The sequence below is a fragment of the Puma concolor genome, chromosome F2 (genome assembly GCF_028749965.1).
Source record: "Puma concolor isolate L17-30 chromosome F2, mPumCon1.1.hap2, whole genome shotgun sequence".
Taxonomy (NCBI): domain Eukaryota; kingdom Metazoa; phylum Chordata; class Mammalia; order Carnivora; family Felidae; genus Puma; species Puma concolor.
In genome coordinates this window covers 78255845-78273997 of record NC_141684.1, presented here as the reverse complement: position 1 = coordinate 78273997, position 18153 = coordinate 78255845, and the positions used below count along the sequence as shown (strand labels likewise).

The 18153-nt window shown below is 39.9% G+C and overlaps 1 pseudogene; it reads left to right on the top strand.

The window, feature by feature from the left end:
- The first annotated feature begins 12433 nt into the window (after positions 1-12433).
- On the top strand, positions 12434-13413 carry LOC112859364 (etoposide-induced protein 2.4 homolog pseudogene; annotated as a pseudogene).
- Positions 13414-18153: the final 4740 nt, after the last annotated feature.

Sequence of the window (18153 nt, the reverse complement as noted above, 5' to 3'; positions counted from 1 at the left end):
GTCCTGTTTCCCAAGTTGGTGGAGTCAATCTACGAAAAGTCTGAGAACACTGGAGAACTGTCTCTTTCTGTGCCAGATCAGGATGAGGCAGTGATCCTGGAGAATGTTTCTGCCCTAAGCCTGAACTTTTGAGGTTTCCCAAATGTCTACACTGAAGTGGTAGCAAAGTGCTAGAAAGAGCTCGGGGCAACAATTTAAACCTCAAGCAATGGACTTGCAGTAATGGTGATGAAAACGTTACTCCCATTATCTCCATTGATTCCATACTTGGTAGGAGAATAAAAATGTATTGTACATGGACCTGTTAAGAATGATTTAATAACATGGGGATATCAAAGGAAGAATGGAAATTGGAGGAGCTAACACACTCCTCCAAGTGCGGTGTGCTTGGACCTTTCAAGTAGGGTGGACTTGAAATATCATCTGTTTATTATGAGCAAAGAGAAAAGAGAATATAAGGGTACAGAGGCAGATACAGCCGGAAGACAGACTTGGAATCCCATCTTGACTCTATCATTTGGCTAGATGGCCTTGAGAATATTCCTTACTTGTAAAATAGGAATAATAATATTTATCACTATCAATTTACTATGAAGCGTATATGAGGTGTCACATGAAAATACTTAGCAAAAGATCCAGTCCCTTAAAATCAACAAATGAATAATAATAATAATAATAATATCCGGGGGTGCCTGGGTGGCTCAGTCAGTTGAGTGTCTAACTCTTGATTTCAGCTCAGGTCATGATCCCAGGGCTGTGGGAGCCTGCTTGGGATTCTCTGTCTCTAAAATGAATACAGAGACGCCTAGGTGGCTCAGTCGGTTGAGCGACCAACTTCAGCTCAGGTCATGATCTCACGGTTTGTGAGTTTGCGCCCCTCGTGGGGCTCTGTGCTGACAGCTCAGAGCCTGGAGCCCGCTTCTAATTCTGTGTCTCCCTCTCTCTCTGCCCCTTCCCCATTCATGCTCTGTCTCTCTCTGTCTCAGAAATAAATAAACATTAAAACAAATTTTAAATGAATACATACATGCATACATACATATATACATAAATAAATACATAAAATATCTGTAGTAATGTATATATAATAATAAATCTATATATACCAGGCCAGGCCAAGTATAGCAAAATGTGAAGACAAGTATAGACACGCTTCTGATGTCCAGCAAAGTTGTTTAATTGGTAGTTTGTCTATCCATAAAGCCAAAGGGATCTTTCAACATCATAACTTTGTAAGTGTTTCTTTAGTTAAAGATCTTTTTTGATGTTTGGTATTCAAAAAGTCTTTCTGATGTTCACTTCAGGCAAGATAAACATTTTGTTCTTACTGCTAGAAATTATGAACAATCTGGAACAGATGATTGTCCTGTTTCATACTGTCAGCTCCGGGAAAATGTAACCTCCCTTGAAAATGGAAAAGTTTACAGAGAGTCTAGAACAGGTTTTTCTTTTTATCGTAAAGATTTTGTAAAGAGTCTTAGATAAATTTTATTGCTTCTCCTGATTCTCTCTTTATTGATCAGATAATTTAGACAGAAGCCCTCATCAAAAATTTCGAGCACATTGTAATGAGTTTTCTCCATCAATGTATAATAAATATAACTGAAAAAGTGTTTCAGGAGAGCATATTTCCTTTTAGCCCATACCATGAATATTTTTTCTCCACTAGTAAAAATTCTTTTACCAGATATGCTAATAAATTAAGTTGCCTACCAAGTTCTTCTCAGGCAAAGTACTACGCTCAGGCTTGTTGAAGGGACAACTTTTAGAAAATCATGCAACACTCAGTTCTGCCTCCCTTTTTCCAAGGCAGGAATATGTGTGTATCTATAGAGAAGTTGTTTTAAGATTAAGGTATAATTAGGGCACCTGGGTGGCTCAGTCAGCTAAGCGTCTGACTCTTGGTTTCAACTCAGGTCATGGTCTCAGGGTTCAAGAAATGGAGTCCCACACTGGGTTCTGCCATGACAGCGCGTAGCCTGCTTGAGATTCTCTCTCTCTGCCCCTCCCCTGCACTCTTTCTGTTTCTCAAAATAAAATAAGTAAACATTAAAGAGGGATGTAGGTATACTTTGGGGTGCTGAGTGGCTCAGTCGGTTGAGCGTCAGATTTCAGCTCAGGTCATGATCTCACAGCTCACGATTTCAAGCCTCCGGCTCGCTGCTGTGAACGCAGAACTCGCTTCAGATCCTCTGTCCCCTTCTCTCTCTCTGTCTCTCCCTCGTTCACACACTGTCTCTCAAAAATAAATAAACATCGAGAAACAGATTAAAGCATAATTTACAGTCAGTAAAATGCATAGATTTAAGCAGTCAGGTTCATGGGTTTGACAGTCATACATATGCGTGCACACACGCCCACACACCTTGATAGAGCGTATTTCCTATACCATGGAGAGCTCCCTTATGCCCCACTTTTAGCTAATGCCTTCAACCCCACTCCCACCCAAACACTCTCTAATTTCTATCCCCATAGACTAGTTTTTCCTATGTTTGGATTTCATTATATGGAATAATCCAGTATACTTTTTTTGTGTGGAGCTTGTGTGATTTTTTTTTTCACTCCACAGAGTATTTTTTATGTTTATTCTTTTAATGTGTATTTATTTTTGAAAGAGAGAGAGAGAGAGAGAGAGAGAGAGAGAGAGAAACAGAGCATGAACAGGGAGGGGCAGTGAGAGAGAGGAAGAGACAGAATCTGAGACAGGCTCCAGGGGTCGAGCTGTCAGCACTGAGCCCGACGTGGAGCTTGAACTCACAAACTGTGAGATCTTGACCTGAGCCAAAGTTGGCCACTTAACCTACTGAGCCACCCAGGCACCTCATCCACAGAATATTTTTAAACTACAGGGGGGAGGACACTTGTTGGGATGAGCACTGGCTATTGTATGGAAACCAATTTGACAATAAATTCTATTAAAAAAATAAATTAATTAAATTAAATTAATACTACAAAAATAAAAAATAAAACAAAACTAATTCATATCATTTATAGAATATGCAGTCTATTCCTTTTGATTGCTTATTAGCTTATATTGAACATTATTCTTTGGTAAGGCATCTTATGACTTTTGTCAATTATTTTGTTGGGTTGTTGTCTTCTTACTGTAAATTTATAGTTGGAACATGAATTATTTATCAGATAGGAGTATTCTCAATATGTTTTCACAGTCGGTGGCTTTTGTATTTATTATCTTCACGGAATGTTTTAATAACCACAATTTTAAAATTTTTATGAAGTCCAACTTTTTAGTTATTTCAATATTAGTGAATTTTTATCGAGTATAAGTAATATTTGTCTACTCTGAGGCTAGAATGTTCTCTATGCTTTCTTCTAGAAGCTATAGGGTTTCAACTTTTATCGTTATACCTATAAAACCTCTCAAGATCTAAGAATGGAATAAGGCAAAGCTCAAACTTTATGTGTGAGTTTCTGTGTGTGTGTGTGTGTGTGTGTGTGTGTGTGTGTGTGTATTTAAGCCAGGTTTATTGACATGAAATTTACATGCAATAAAATTCACCTTTTTCAGGTGTGCTTGATGAGTTTTGATAAGTGTATACATTTAACCTATGCCACAATTGAGGTATAGAATATATTTATCAATTCAGTTTTCTAGACACATTTTCACTCAACTCTTTCCCTTTCTTGTACCCTTAACTCCTGGAAACTGCTGATATGTTTCCTCTCCTTTTAGTTTTGTTCTTTCTAGAATGTCCTATAAATGAGATCATGCAGGGTTGCCTGGGTGGCTCAGTCGGTTAAGTGTCTCACTTTGGCCCAGGTCATGATTTCACGGTTTGTGAGTTCAAGCCCTACATCGGGCTCTGTGCTGACAGCACGGAGCCTGCTTGGGATTCTCTGTCTTCGTCTCTCTCTGCCTCTTCCCTGCTTGTGCGCTCTCTTTCTCTCTCTCTCAAAAATAAATACACACAAAAAATAAATTCAAAAAATGGGACCATGCAGTCCAAAGCCTTTCTGTCTGGATTCTTCTACACGGCACAGTACCTTTGACTTTTATCCATATCGTTGCATGTATCCATAGTTCATTCTTTTTATTGCTGAGTAGAATTTGAATTCATGGATTTACCACAATCCATTTATTCATTCCTCAGTTGTTTCCAATTTGGGCCATGATGAATAAAGTGTTTATGAGCATTTGTGTCCAGGTCTTTGTGTAGATATATGCTTCCAACTCTCTAGATGCTGAATTACTGGGTCATATGGAAAGTCCATGTTCAAAGTAATACCAGCCCCACGTGAGAGTTTCACTTGCCCACATTATTCCCAGTATTGGTATTTCTGTCTTTTTAATTTGGCCATTGCAACGAGTGTGCAGTGATATTTTGGTCGTAATTTCCATGATGAGTGCTGACAGTGCACACTTCTTTTCCATGGGTTGATTCATATATGTCCTTTAGGAAAATCTCAGTACAACATTATTTTTAAATTTAATTGAATTATCTTCCTATTATTGAGTGATAAGACTTCTTTATATAGGCTGAACCTGTGTCTTTTAAAGGTTATGTGTTTTGCATTACTTTTAACCAGCGTGTGTGTGAGTTATTATGAAAAGGTGTTGATATTTGTCAAATGCTTGTTTTGCATTTATTGAAATAATTTCATGGTTTTCCTTCTTTAGCCTACTGAAATGATCACTTTTCTTGTTCGATATTTGAATATTAAACAAACTTTGTATTCCTGAAATAAACCTCACTTGATAATATATTGTCTTTGTATATTGCTGGATTCTACTTACTAGAATTTTGTTAAAGATTTTTGTGTCCACATCCATGGAGGTTACTGGTCTGCAGTTTGCTTTACTAATAGTGTCTTATTCTGGTTTTGGTATTAGTATAATGTTACCTCCATGAACTAATTTTGGAAGTATTCATTTCTGTTTTATTTTATGGAAGGTTGAACAGGATGGTATTATTACCTCCTCAGATGTTTGGTAAAATTTATCAACAAAGCCATCTGGGCAAGGTTATTTGTGTGTGTGTGTGTGTGTGTGTGTGTGTGTGTGAGACAGAATATTTGTAATTATGAATTTAATTTCTTTAATAATAAGGGCTATTCAGGTTACTATTTTTTCACAAGTGAATAAGCTTTATTACCTTGCACCTTTAAAAAAGTGTATACTTTTCACCTAAGCTATAGAATATATTGACATAAAGTTGTTCATAAGATTCCTTTTTTAAAAAAATTCATTTAAATCCAAGTCAGTTTACATATGGTATAATAACGGTTTCAGGAGTAGAATTAGTGATCATCACCTACATATAATACTCAGTGCTCATTCCAACAAGTGCCCTCCTTAATGTCTATCACCCATTTAGCCCATCCCTCCACCCATCACCCCTCCAGAAAGCCTCAGTTTGTTCTCTGTATTTAAGAATCTCTTATGGTTTGACTCCCTATCTGTTTTTATCTTATTTTTGCTTCCCTACTCCTATGTTCATCTGTTTTGTTTCTTCCACATATGAGCAAAATCATATGATATTTGTCTTTCTCTGACTGACTTATTTCGTTTAACATAATACACTCTAGTTCTATCCATGTTGTTGCAAATGGCAAGATTTCATTCTTTTTGATAGCAGAGTAATATTCTATTGTATATGTACACCACATCTTCTTTATCTATTCCAAAGTTGCTGTACCAGTTTGCATTCCCACCAACAGTGCAAAAGTATTCTCCTTTCTCTGCATCCCCACCTACATCTGTTGTTTCCTGAGTTGTTAATTTTAGCCAGTCTGACAGGTGTAAGGTGGTATCTCATTGTGGTTTTGATTTGTATTTCCCTGAGGATGAGTGATGTTGAGCATCTGTTCATGTGTCTGTTAGCCATCTGGATGTCTTCTTTGTAAAAGTGTCTGTTCATGTCTTTTGCCCATTTCTTCACTGCACTACTTGTTTTTTGGGCGTTGAGTTCCAAAAGTTCTTTTATAGATTTTGTATACTAAACCTTTATCTGATAGGTCATTTGCAAATATCTTCTCCCATTCTGTCGGTTGCCTTTTAGTTTTGTTGATCGTTTTCTTCACTGTGCAGAAGGTTTTTGTCTTGATGAGGCCCCAATAGTTCATTTTTGCTTTTGTTTCCCTTGCTTCCAGAGATGTGTCAAGAAGTTGCTGTGGCCGAGGTCAAAGAGGTTGTTGCCTATTTTCTCCTCTATGATTTTGATGGCTTCCTGTCTTACATTGAGGTCTTTCATTCATTTTGAGTTTATTTTTGTGTATGGTGTAAGAAAGTGGTCCAGGTTCATTCTTCTATATGTCACTGTTCAGTTTTCCCAGCACCTCTTGCTAAAGAGACTGTCTTTTTTCCGTTGGATACTCTTTCCTGCTTTGTCAAAGATTAGTTGGCCATATATTTGTGGGTCCATTTCTGGGTTCTCTATTCTGTTCCATTGATCTGATTGTCTGTTCTTATGCCAGTATCATACTGTCTTGTTGATTACAACTTGATGATTACAGCTTGAAGTCTGGAAATTTGATGTATACCTTTTTGGTTTTCTCTTTGAGGATTGCTTTGGCTATTCGGGCTCTTTTCTGGTTCCATACAAATTTTGGAATTATTTGTTCCAGCTCTGTGAAGAATGCTGGGGTTATTTTGATGGGGATTGCATTGAATGTGTAGATTGCTTTGGGTAGTATTGACATTTTAACAATATTGGTTCTTCCAGTCCATGTTTTTTCCATCTCTCTGTGTCTTCTTCAATTTCTTTCATAAGCTTTCTATAATTTTCAGTGTACATACATTTCACCTCTTTGGTTAGGTTTATTCCTAGGTATTTTATGGTTCTTGGTGCAATTACAAATGGGATAGAGTTTTTGATTTCTCTTTCTGTTGCTTCATTATTGGTATATAGAAATGCAACCGATTTCTGTATATTGATTTTATACCCTGCAACTTTGCGGAATTCCTGGATCGGTTCTTGAAGTTTTTTGGTGGACTCTTTTGGGTTTTCCACATAGGGTATTGTGTCGTCAACAAAGAGTGAAAGTTTGACTTTTTCCTTGCCAATTTTGATGCCTTTTCTTTTGGTTGTCTCGTTGCTGAGGTGAGGACTTCCAACACTATGTTGAACAACAGTGGTGAGAGTGGACATCCCTGTTGTGTTCCTGCCCTAAGACGGAAATATCTGTTATTCCCTATTGAGGATATTAGCTGTGGGTCTTTTGTATATGACCTTTATGATCTTGAAATATGTTTCTTCTATCCCTATTTTCCTGAGGGTTTTTATGAAGAAAGTATGGTGTATTCTGTCAAATGCTTCTTCTGCATCTATTGAGAGGAACATATGGTTCTTGTCCTTTCTTTTATTAAAGTGATGTATCACATTGATTAATTTGTGGATATTGAACCAGCCCTTCACCCCAGAAGTAAATTGCACTTGAATCATTGTGGTGAATAATTCTCTTAATGTATTGTTAGATCCAGTTTGCTAGTATCTTGTTGAGAACTTCTGCATTCGTGTTCATCAGGGAAATTGGCGTGTAGTTCTCCTTTTTCATGGGATCTTTGTCTAGTTTTGGAATCAAGGTAATGCTGGCCTCCCAGAATTTGTTTGGAGGACTTCATTCCATTTCTGTCTTTGGAACAGCTTCAAAAGAATAGGTATTAACTCTTCTGTGGACAATCTGGAATAAATGGACACATTCCTGGAAACATATAAACTACCAAAAGTGAAACAAGAAAAAACAGAAAATTTGAACAGACCTACAATCAGTAAAGAAATTGATTCAGTTATCAAAAATCTCCCAATAAATAAGAGTTCAGGGCCAGATGGCTGTCCAGAGGAATTCTACCACACACCTAAAGAAGAGTTAATACCTATTCTTTTGAAGCTGTTCCAAAACATAAGATTCCTTTATCTTTTAAATGTCTGTAGGATCCAAAGTAAAATACTTTTCTTCTAGGTATGGTAATTTGAGTTTTCTCTCTTTCTTGTTGGCTAAAGGTTTATAATTTTATTGATCATTTCAGAGAGGTAGTTTTTTATTCTATTGATTTTCCTTTTTGTTTTCACTTTTCTATGTCATTCATTTTCCCCATTTTCCTGCTCATCTTAAGTTTGCCTTGCTCATTTTTTTTCCTCTGGTTTCTTAAGGCAATAGCTTAGATCAGAGGTTGGCAAATTAGAGCCTGTGGCCTATTTTTGCACAGCCTCTGAACTAAAAATGTTTTTTTTTATATATTTTAAAGGGTAATAAAACAAAGAACAGTCAACAGAGATCATCTATGAGTCACAAAGCCCAACATGTGTACTATTTGGCTGTTACTTTTCAAAGTTTACCAATTCCTGGCTTAAATCATTTGTTTGAGTCTTCTTAAATATCAGCATTTAAAACTACAAATTTCTCTTTATTCACTGCTTTAGCAGGATCCCACAGCTTTGTTACAATATTTTGTCTTCTGCATTTGAATAAAAGATTTTCCGATTTTCCTTGTGATTTCTTTTTTTGTCCTAAGGGTTATTAACTGTTTCTTAATTTCCAAATATTTGCTTATTGATTCCTATCTAGTTAAATCCTGCTGTGGTCAGAAATGTATTTTATATGCATTCCATCCTTTTAAGTTTATTGACAGTTGATTAAGTGTCCAGAATAAAGGTTGTCTTGGTAAATATTCCATTTACACTTGAAAATAATTTGTATTCTGCTGTGTTTTGGTGTTTTATATATGCCAGTTGTGGAGGCTCTTTTTTTCTCTATACATATATACATATATGTCTTCATCACCTTTTGTTTAAAAATACTTGTTGAGAAGTATGTTCTTTCTGTCCAATTAATTGACAAAATGTGCCTGGGCTAAAATTCGATTGATTGAAAATCTGTAGATTTTGTCCTCCTGGCTGTCTCAAAACATTTATTTTCAAGTATCCAAGGTCAAAAATTTTTTTTTCAAACTAGACAAATGATAAGAATCCCTTGAACATTAGTCTCATGCAATGTGATGGTTTGTTAGCAAAGAAAAATTCCTACAGTCTTTCTTTGAACAGTGCCATTGAATTTGATGGTAAGGTATACTCCAATGACTTTTAAAATAATTGTAAGGCTATGTCACTATTAGGAATAGGTGCATAAATTAAGTAGAAATGAAGCGGATTCTAAAGCTGGATGATTTTTTGAAGCTCCAACATTTACAAGTTGAGTTTATAAAGTTTCGACTTTTAATGATCATTTCTGTCTTTTTCTTCTACTTTGCTATTCCCAGGCAATATTATTGCTGCAGAAGCAATATTATAAAAAGAATATCATCTTGTATACTTTTAATCTGAATGAAATTATGAAAGGGTTATTGAACATGACCTTAAATAAAGCCAAACTATCAATAACCTAGAATCACCATTTTGGCTTGCTTGAAAGTATATTTGATGCTAACAGATTAATTGACGACTGTTTGGTGTCTTGGCAGGTTCCCTTTTTTCACATGTAAAGTGAGTAATGGGTTCTTTATTCAAATGGATTTTTAAGAAAACAAAAAGTCGCATTTTTACTTGATTTAACGAATACTGAAATTGGAATTCCGGAAAGATATTTCCTGAAATGACTAGACTGAGACGGAAGGTCTGTTAATGTTATAAGTAAATACCTACAGCTTCAGAAACCTACTTCGTGCAGGGCCCGGAGGTGACTTTCAGAATTAAGGGTCCAGAGAGCCACAGGCTCAGAGCTACATGGCCCAGAGCCCACTCTTTGGTCCTGTGTGACATTGGTTTCGTGTATTATAAGGCAGCGAGTGAGGTATTTCCCAATGGGGAGCTCTCTGACTCTACACCATGCTTAAACCCTATGTGAACGTGTGTTAGGCCCTACGGCAAGTAACGTTTACAAAGTCCCGTCCTGGTGTTCAGAAATGATACCACTAGAAGATTCGCCAGCTTTTCAGATGTTTTTATAACTAAAGGTTCATATCTGAAAATCGAGTGTTCCCTTCACTGAAAAAGAAAACTTCTCACATTCAAAATGATTTGAAAGGAAATCCACCTCGTTGAAAACTGGTGGCATGATTTTTGAAGTCATATAGACCCCCATCTTACACTAATACAAAGGTAAACTTACAAAAGGCTCTCTTCCTTGTTTACCCGGTGATTTTGGAAATGCTGTTATTAACTTAATAGAATGTCTGCATTTATTGATTATGACTTAGTAAAGAGAAGATATTAAAATAATTGATGCAAATAGCTACCTAATTTAATTATAAACTGTCACCTTGAACAGCCAACTAATGCATTTTATTTTATTTTTTCAATGTTTATTTATTTTTGGGACAGAGAGAGACAGAGCATGAACGGGGGAGGGGCAGAGGGAGAGGGAGACACAGAATCGGAAACAGGCTCCAGGCTCTGAGCCATCAGCCCAGAGCCCGACGCGGGGCTCGAACTCACGGACCGCGAGATCGTGACCTGGCTGAAGTCGGACGCTCAACCGACTGCGCCACCCAGGCGCCCCAACTAATGCATTTTAAAGAACCTGTTTGTTTCAATAGAGATCTTATACTTATCCAGGGGTACAGACTTTACAGCAATTATTTATATTATCATAACATATAAATACTTAGTTTGTAACATTCACGGTTTGGCCCAAACACATTTTAATAAAGCATAAATCCAATATAACATATGCTTTTCTCCAAATTATTTCAAGTTAATGCAAGGATGTTCTCGCACGAAAAGATTTCTAAATAATTGCAAAAATCTAGAATTTTTTAAAAGACCTTCAAAATAAAAAGGGAAAAGCATTGGATTTGGAATCAGGTGATCCAGGCTTAAATTTTGGCTTTGAGGGCAAGGTTCTTTGTAACTCTGCTCACTCCTCCCTGGATGAGTTCTAGTTCCCTCCATCTGCCTTTTGGGCATTATGCCAAAGAGTGAATGGTCTGAGAACAACTTTGAGGGCCGCACAGTTATATGAAGCTGAAGAGGCAGAAATTACAAGATTAATTTCAATCTGGAAATTGAAACTGATCCAATCTATACTCAACCCACAAACAATAACCTCTGAGTTTTGAAATATCTCCCTTAAACCTGTTTTATTTATCTCTTTATTTGCTTAGATTCCTAAGGAAAAGCACAGATTTGTCACAAATGAGTATTTGTGGTTGTATTTAACACAATCTTCTGGAGAGAGGAATTGCTGAGCCATAAATAAACCTCTTCTGTTTTTGAGTAAGATTTCACAAGACTTTATATTGTTTTCTTTAGGAAACTTTACACGGATAATATTGAGCCTATCACCATGGTGTTTGTTACTAACCTTTTAGTTAGTACCCCAAAAACCTTAGTTTGAGGGAAGAAAATTCAAAATTATTAGAATTCTCATGCAAAGCATCTGCTGTCCTTGGGTTTGCACCTCAGGGCCTTTGCACTTGTTGGTCCTGTCCTTAGGAAATTTTCTCCAGGCATCCATATGGATGCCCCCTCTATTCATTCATATCTCTGTTCAAATCTCACCTCATCACTGAAGTCCTCTTGATGTCCTTCTAGAAAGCACACCCAATCCATCTTTCTCCTTCACATGACTTGCTTTTGTGCTATGGCCCTTGTGCCTGTCTGCTATTATGTATTGGTTTTTTGTGTGTTCACTATTTCCTTCACTAGAATGGAAGTTAGCGAAGTCACAGACTTTATTTTTATTTGTTGAGTTAATTAGTAATTAATGAGAAAAAGCAATACCTATATTTGTATTTATATCCAAGAAATTAAAAGCTTTGGAGTGTCTAATTCTACTTAGGAATACGAAAAAGATATAGTATATTTATAGTATAGTTATAAATATTGTGTGTGTGTACTCAAACAGTGGCCATTCAGGTCTTTCGCTTTTATTTATTTTTTAAGTTTATTTATTTATTTTGAGAGAGGAGAGAGAGAGGGAGGGGCAGAGAGAGAGTGAGGGAGGGCCAGAGAGAGGGAGAAAGAGAATCTCAAGCAGGTTCCATGTTGTTGACACAGAGCTCGACATGGGGCATGAATCATGAACTGTGAGAGCATGACCTGAGCCGAGATCATGACCTGAACCAAGATCAAGTGTCGGGCGCTCAACCAATTGAGTCACACAGATGCCCTATCAGGTATCTATTGAGTAGCCAAATGGAGATATTGAGTAGGCAGTTACCTGTGTATTCTCTTAGGAGAGGGGTGTGGTTGAGGATATCGTTGGGGATGATCAGTGTATATGACGCTAATGTAGTGTGCAGTATTTGGTGTGATCAGTAGGAGAACAAGTATAGATAGAAAAGGGAGGAAGTCCAATGACCAAACCCAGGACACTCCACCATTAGACGGGGGGTGTGACCCCGGGAACATGGTGTCAGGGGAAGCCACCAAGTGGAGAGAAAGTGAGCAGCCTGCAGTGGGTGAGGGTCCAGGCTGGGGTCCTGCCAACAGGGCTCCAATGTTCATGATGAGAGGTTGAGGGACTCTCCTCTCTTTTCTGTGTAGTTGATGGTGTTGGTGTGACGAGATGGCCAACGGCATCAAAACCTTTCTCCAGGACCTTGCCAAGGGAACTGAAGTGTCCGTCTGGGCTATTTGTGCCATCTCGAAGCTAGATGCTCAAATCCAGGACAAAAGAGAGGAGCAGTATTGAAGAAACGCAAGTAGTACCTTGGCGCAGTAGAGGGAGCAGGTATAGTGCACGAGCAGGAGAGGGAACCAGGTATTGTTACCGGAATTTTCCAGTGCTCTGTTTGGAATGGCAGAGTATTCTCATGTGTTCTCCACTTGTTTCATCAAGTGTTTATTCCTGGGCTTCAGCCAGTGACAGCACAGGTTATCGGTGATCCACGGCTACGTGGAGATGCTTGGTCGTGGCTGGAGTTCTTTCTTACATCAATTTCCAGTGTTCTTTGGGTTCTCCCCATCTGTGCTTAGCAGAGTTTCCAGTGTCATTTGGTTTCAAGATAGAATTGATCTGGTTTTTGAGGTATCAGGGAGAAAGTGTTCCCCATTCCCTGGTTTCAGCAAAACAGTTGCGCACGTGTTCTTCAACAGTTTTCTGTTGACTATCTTCTTCATGCAAGGGATGTTGTGAGTCTCTTTCCCAACCATATTTTTGGTCCCCTGGTTAGTCTTCTGCATATGTCTGTCTCTACTCACTAAACTGCTTTGGGTATCCTAGTTCAATAAAGGAATCAAAATCCACCAGTGGCTATCGGTCAGAAAGTCGTTGCCTTACTAGCTTGGATGTGGCTTGCCCTTGGCTTTCCTCATAGGAACACAGTCCCTGTACATTACCTCTCTATCCTCCTTCATTTACTCTCGTCAACTTAATGCATGGCAAAGAGCCAGCCATACATCTTGTTGGTGGTCTCCTTGGAAAGTCCACAGGGCCTTCTATCTTCAGTCTGCCCGAGCCCTGCTCCTCCTCCGAAGGGTCCCTTTCATTAAGTGGGTCCCTGCTGACTCCTGAGCCACCTGCATCCAGAGGGGAGGGGTTGTATTGGAAGGACCCTGTGGCAGTTCATCTCCCTGTTTACCTCACCCTACTCTGCCCAGGGGCTTCTGCATATTCCCTTCTTCCGGAGGAACTGGGATTTTTGTCTCTGGTGACCATAAGGCACAATCTTCCTGGCACCCGTATGTGGATTTGTAACACCACCCTGAACCTGAAAAAGTCCCAGGTTTCCCCCAGCACTTTTCTAACATTTGCTGGCCTCTGTGTCTAGACCGATATGACACCTTGTTTCTCTCCCTATGCCATTGGCTGCCCCACCTCCCCTTCCTACCCCCCACCACCCTTGGATGAATGGACTTTGTAGTTCAAGCCATTTCATTCCATACATTTGTTATTTCTGTTGGTTTTCTGTTATAAGGGCTGAGGGCAGACTGCCCCAAGACAGGCCACTTTGGGATGAAGATGATTTTAGGTTAAAAAGCAAGACAGCATGGTACTGGCACAAAAACAGACACTCAGATCAATGGAACAAAATAGAGAACCCAGAAATGGACCCACAAACGTATGGCCAACTAATCTTTGACAAAAGAGGAAAGAATATCCAGTGGAATGAAGTCAGTCTCTTCAGCAAGTGGTGCTGGGAAAACTGGACAGTGACTTGTAGAAGAATGAACCTGGGCCACTTTCTTACACCATACACAAAAACAAACTCAAAATGGATGAAAGACCTCAATGTAAGACAGGAAGCCATCAGAATCCTCAAGGAGAAAGCAGGCAAAAACCTCTTTGATCTTGGTCGCAGCAACTTCTTACTCAACACATCTCCAGAGGCAAGGGAAACAAAAGCAAAAATGAACTATTGGGACCTCATCAAAATAAAAAGCTTCTGCACAGTGAAGGAAACAATCGGCAAAACTAAAAGGCAACCGATGGGAGAAGATATTTGCAAATGGCATATCAGATAAAGGGTTAGTATCCAAAATCTATAAGGAACTTGTCAAACTCAACACCCAAAAAAACAAATAATCCAGCGAAGAAATGGCCAAAAGACACGAATAGACACTTCTCCAAAGAAGACATCCAGATGGCCAACTGACACATGATAAAATGCTCCACGTCACTCATCATCAGGGAAAGACAAATCAAAACCACAATGAGAGACCACCTCACACCTGTCAGAATGGCTAACATTAACAACTCAGGCAACAACAGATGTTGGCGAGGATGTGGAGAAAGAGGATCTCTTTTGCCTTGTTGGTGGGAATGCAAACTGGTGCAGCCACTCTGGAAACAGTATGGAGGTTCTTCAAAAGATTAAAACTAGAACTACAATACGACCCAGCAATTGCACTACTCGGTATTTATCTGAGGGATACAGGTGTGCTGTTTCAAGGGACACGTGCACCCCAATGTTTATAGCAGCACCATCAACAATAGCCAAAGTATGGAAAGAACCCCAATGTCCATCGACGGGTGAATGGAGAAAGAAGATATGGTATATATATACAATGGAGTATTACTCAGCAATCAAAAAGAATGAAATCTTGCCATTTGCAGCTACGTGGATGGAACTAGAGGGTATTATGCTAGGTGAAATTAGTCAGTCAGAAAAAGACAAATATCACACAACTTCACTCATATGAGGACTTTAAGATATAAAATAGGTGAACATAAGGGAAGGGAAGTGAAAATAATATAAAAACAGGGAGGGGGACAAAACAGAAGAGACTCTTAAATATGGAGAACAAACAGAGGGTTACTGGAGGGGTTGTGGGAGGGGGGAGGGGCTAAATGGGGAAGGGGCACTAAGACATCTACTCCTGAAATATATTGTTGCACTATATGCTAGCTATGTGTAAATTAAAAAATAAATAAATTTTTAAAAAAACAATCAAAATGCAGCAGATTCATGAAAAGATTTTTATGTCCTTCTCAACTGCCTCCAGAGAATTTAGGCCAAGGGTTTGCTCCAGGAAGAGAGCGAGGGATACAAGCAGACAAATGTTCACCTTTAGCCCAGAAGGCTGACCTACAGCCTGAATAGCTTCCAAAAGGATCATATACGTGCTGGTTGCTACCTTCTTTTTTTTCTTTTTAAATTTTTTTTTTTTTCAACGTTTATTTATTTTTGGGACAGAGAGAGACAGAGCATGAACGGGGGAGGGGCAGAGAGAGAGGGAGACACAGAATCGGAAACAGGCTCCAGGCTCCGAGCCATCAGCCCAGAGCCCGACGCGGGGCTCGAACCCACGGACCGCGAGATCGTGACCTGGCTGAAGTCGGACGCTTAACCGACTGCGCCACCCAGGCGCCCCTGGGTATGTGTTTCTAGAAGTTGGTTCCTATTTTTTTTTTTTAATTTTTTTTTCAACGTTTTTTATTTTATTTTTGGGACAGAGAGAGACAGAGCATGAACGGGGGAGGGGCAGAGAGAGAGGGAGACAGAGAACCGGAAACAGGCTCCAGGCTCCGAGCCATCAGCCCAGAGCCCGACGCGGGGCTCGAACTCACGGACCGCGAGATCGTGACCTGGCTGAAGTCGGACGCTTAACCGACCGCGCCACCCAGGCGCCCCAATGGTTGCTACCTTCTTCAAGGGCCTCACGACTGCCTGTACATCTCACTGATCGTTAACAACAAACCGAATGAGAAATCTTGCAAAAGTATTTTTACGAGTCGAAATTTGCAGGAGACATTTATGACCTAACACTCCTTGTACATGCCCCCTCCCACCCACCTTGAGCACGAGGCATGTAACCACCAGCCTCGCACAGCAAAGGTGCAGTTACTGTTTCTGCCCGTGCTGCTAAAGTGAACTTGCGAGGCGACACCGTGAAACATCTCAAGAACTCTTTCTTAGCGTTGCAGGCCACAATCCCGCAACTCTGTCACCATAGATAACGGCATTACGGTCTGAACCGGGTAGGCAGCCTGGAGGAAGCCAGCAAGGCCTGTTTGGTCAACGTCCTCTGTGTCGTGTTGTTGCCAACCGGCCCAGCAAACTTCTGTTTACCACACATTTCCTCTCTTGCACCTTCCACTGAAGCCCTCTCCTTTCCTTCCCTTGAAGTTCCAGACCCCTGCCCCCTTTCTCTTCAGCTCAGAATGACACATATACTTCATTCTGCCTATCTTTCCACCCATAATTTCATATGTGCTAGGAATCCACACCCACATGAAATTCTGGGTGGATTCCTAGTACCTACGAAATTAAGTTCGGTCTTCTGTTCACCTGTCTCAGGTCAATTTGATGCTTAGTTCAGCTAGAAGGACCTTCAGGGGCAGAGGAAATTCTTCTTCTCTGACACTATGAAGTTCATACGCTGGACGTGGGGAGCGAGGAGCATCTCAGTTGTTGCTAGATGCGTGTAACTCGGGTTAGCGTCTGGTCTCCCTTGGTGCACTTGGGGCAGGGGTGGGGAGCAGCCCGAGGAGGTGGAACACGAAGAAAAGCCTCCTCACAGAGAGATCTGCTAGATTTTGAGGAATGATTTTCTTGCTTCTCGTGGAAGGAGAAAAGGTGTGCTCACTCATGTATTTAGAATTCTCCAGTGTCCATCAACTGATGAATGGATAAAGAATGGAATACCACTCGGCCGTGAAAAACAATGAACTCTTGCCATTTGCAGCAACGTGGATGGAACTGGAAGGTATTATGCTAAGTGAAATAAGTCAGTCAGAGAAAGACAGATATCATATGTTTCCACTCATATGCAGAAGTTGAGAAACTTAACAGAAGACCATGGGGGAAGGGAAAGAAACAAATATATATAGTTACAAACAAAGAGGGAGGCCAACCGTAAGAGATTTTTAAATACAGAGAATAGGGGCACCTGGGTGGCTCAGTCGGTTAAGCGTCTGACTTCAGCTCAGGTCATGATCTCGGGGTTCAGTCCATGGGTTTGAGCCCCGCGTCAGGCTCTGTGCTGACAGCTCAGAGCCTGGAGCCTGTTGCAGATTCTGTGCCTCCTTCTCTCTCTGCCCCTCCTTGGCTCATCCTCTGTCTCTCTCCCAAAAATAAATAAACATTAAGAAATTTTTTTTTACTAATAAAAAATAAAAATGAAAACAGAGAACAAACAGGGCGGAAGGGGGTGGGACGGTGGGTGACGGGCATTGAGGAGGGCACTTGTTGGGATGAGCACTGGGTGTTGTATGGAAGTGATGAATCATGGGAATCTACCCCGGAAACCAAGAACACACCGTATACACTGTATGTTAGCTAACTTCACAATAAATTATATTTAAAAAATTAAAATAAATTAAAATAAATTAAAATCCCCCAGCTTGGGGAAGCACCAATTCTGTACCAGCGTCTCTGCACACAGAATGCTCAGAAAAGCTGAACTTTTCCAACGCTGGAAATTGGAAATTAACTGCCAGCCACCACCAGGTCTATCTGGTATTTCGAAGGAATACTGGGGGCTATAAATAGAAATTCAAGGAGTAAACTTTTCAAATCCCAAACCTCTGATTGCTTGGTGTTTTTCTTGTCACTTTAAGCAATGAAGCATAGGGGTGAAGGCGGGCAGATATCCAAACAAGTGCATAATTTTAAAACGTCACAATTAAGAGACATCCAGGTGGCTCGGTCGGTTAAGCCAACTGTCCAATCTGGGCTCAGGTCATGATCTCACGGTTCGTTCACTTGTGAGTTCAAGCCCCACGTGAAACTCTCTGATCGGTTTCCCTGTGTCTCTGCCCGTCTTCTGCTCACATGTACATTCATGCTCTCTGTCAAAAATACACTTAACA